We start from the raw sequence: 2,627 nt of genomic DNA, 5'->3' as shown, positions 1-2,627 counted from the left end.
GAATGCCATCCTCCGAAAAATAGTACAACTATATCGGAAACATATTGGCGAGGCATTCGTCTTCGTGGACGACAATTTGCGCTCCCATCGTGCACGTCTTGTGAATGACTTCCTTCAGGATATCAACATCGCTCGACTGGAGTGGCTAGCGTTTTCTCTAGGCATGAACCCTATCGCACATGCCTGGGATACATTGAAAAGGGCTGTTTATGGACAACGTGACCCGCCGACAACTCTGAGGGATCTACGCCGAATCGCCGTTGAGGAGTGAGACAATCTGGACCAACAGTGCCTTGATGAACTTGTGGATAGTATGCCAAGACGAATACAGGCATGGATCAATGAAAGAGTACGTGCTACTGGATATTAGACGTACAAAAATCTGGACCACCACCTCTGAAGGTCTCTCTGTAAGGTGGAAAACATGCAAAGTGTGGTTCTCATGAGCAACAACAAGGGCAGAAATGATGTTTATGTTAATCTCCGTTCCAGTTTCTGTACAGGTCCCGGAACTCTCGGAACAGAGGTAATGCAAAACTTTTTTTGGTGTGTGTTTATTTGTAATAAAAACTGACCCGTAGTTACGGCGACTCTAGCGAAGGTTAGGCAAATTAAAATTTAACAGACATCAATTCTTTGCGTCGACAAATCACAAAATCCAAGACAGCTACCAAAGTACCTCATTTAAAAAGTCGTCTTTATTGGTCCATATCTACTGAGGTCTCATTTCGAGATAAACGTCGCGCACGAGTAATATAGAAAAAATTTACAGTTTTTACTTTCTTATAAGCATCTGTACTATTACCTCGAGTGAATGCCAAAGGCTACTTCCTATTGGAGCACATATTAGCATTTCTGCTCATTCCATCCTCATACGTAGCGCGGGACGAATAACAACCTAAAGGATGCTGGGCATGTTGTGTGATTATTGTGATCTAGTCTCTGTCCTCACTATGGGAACGATGTGAACAGATTTGGAGCATATTCCCAGATACAACACTTAACACTGGTCCTTGAAGCCCTGTAAGCTGGCTTTCGTAGGATAGCTGATCTGGTTCCTCATGAGTCTGCCAGTTCAGGCTTGCTTCAGCATTTTCTTCTTTGCATATGATGGATTCCACCACACAGTGACGTTTTCAAATGGTTCAAATGGCTCTGAGCACTATGGGACTTAACATCTGAGGTCATCAGTCCCCTAGAACTTAGAACTACTTAAACCTAACTAACCTAAGGACATCACACACATCCATGCCAGAGGCAGGATTCGAACCTGCGACCGTAACGGTCACGCGGTTCCAGACTGAAGCGCCTAGAACCGCACGGCCACACCGGCCGGCCAGTGACGTTTTGTTTGAGTCTTACAGACATCAGCAAAATTGTAGGCTGTGTCAAAGTAGTAATTGTACCCAACTTCCTTTACAGACCACTTTTACTCAATATTCTTCCACCGAACCAAAGCCTACCACTTACTTAACCCCCAGTGCAGACTATGTGATTTTTGCATTTCATATTTCTACGGAGTGCTACATCTAGATATTTGTGTGAGGTGTCTATCTTTTGATATTGGCGTAGCCCGATACTATATTATTGCATTTTGTGAAGTGCACGATTTTACATTTCTGAACACTTAAAGCAAGTGGCAGCCATTGAACTGCCCTGACATCAAGACTTTCAGCTATTTTTCGGCAGTGCTTCCTCATTGATTGCTGCATCAACTGTAAAAAGTCTGAGGTCTGAGAATATTATTAAAACGTTCCGCCAGGACTTTAACACAAACATTAACAGAAACAGTCTCAACATATATATGAATGTAGTATCCGTTCCCAACAGAACAGTTACAGTTGATGACCACGCAGCTTTCGTTTGAGTGAAATGATAATTAAATGACACCCTAGCTGCAAACAGGTGTTGATATACTTCATTGGGGACATGTTGAAAACGTGTGCCCCGACCAGGACTCGAACCTGGGATCTTCTGCTTACACTATGCGCACTACGAATGTAGTGGTGTGGACATGTTGGGACTGTGGGTCTCGGGGGGATTGTGCAAGGGATAAGTCCCTGCAGGCGCAATATCATCTGTGCCCTCGGTGGTTCAGATGGATAGAGCGTCTGCCATCTAAGCAGGAGATCCCGGGTTCGAGTCCCGGTCGGGGCACACATTTTCAGCATGTCCCCAATGAAGTATATCAACACATGTTTGGAGCTAGGGTGTCATTTAATTATCATTTCACTCTCAATAGACTTCTGCGGGTCCGACCTAAAGCTACTTCTACATCTGTTGATGGCTCCCGATCCAAGATAACATGCTGTGTCCTCTGTCTGCAAATCCTCAATCCACATATTTCATTTGGTACTCCATGTGACCTTACTTTCACTCAAAAGTGTTGGGATGGTATGGAGTCAAATACTTTTAGAAAGTCAATACACACTGCATCTACCTGACTGTCTAGAGCGAAGGCATTCAGAATATGAGAGAAAAGTGGCAGTTTTATTTCGCATGACCTATGTTTTTCGTATCCATGCTGATGACATGAAAGATGTCTCCATATCGGAATATATGCTAAGATAATACAAGTAGTTGACACGCGGAGTGGCCGCGCGGTTTGAGGTGTCATGTCACTGACT

At 44.0% G+C, this 2,627-nt stretch overlaps 1 non-coding gene across 1 annotated transcript; it reads left to right on the top strand.

The window, feature by feature from the left end:
- The first annotated feature begins 2,082 nt into the window (after positions 1–2,082).
- On the top strand, positions 2,083–2,157 carry Trnar-ucu (transfer RNA arginine (anticodon UCU)). Its single transcript has one exon. It is a non-coding gene; the product is annotated as a tRNA-Arg (tRNA).
- The last annotated feature ends 470 nt before the right edge of the window (positions 2,158–2,627 follow it).

Source organism: Schistocerca cancellata, chromosome 4 (assembly GCF_023864275.1).
Source record: "Schistocerca cancellata isolate TAMUIC-IGC-003103 chromosome 4, iqSchCanc2.1, whole genome shotgun sequence".
NCBI lineage: Eukaryota > Metazoa > Arthropoda > Insecta > Orthoptera > Acrididae > Schistocerca > Schistocerca cancellata.
Note: the sequence above shows the minus strand (reverse complement) of the source record. Positions and strands in the feature narration are given on the sequence as shown.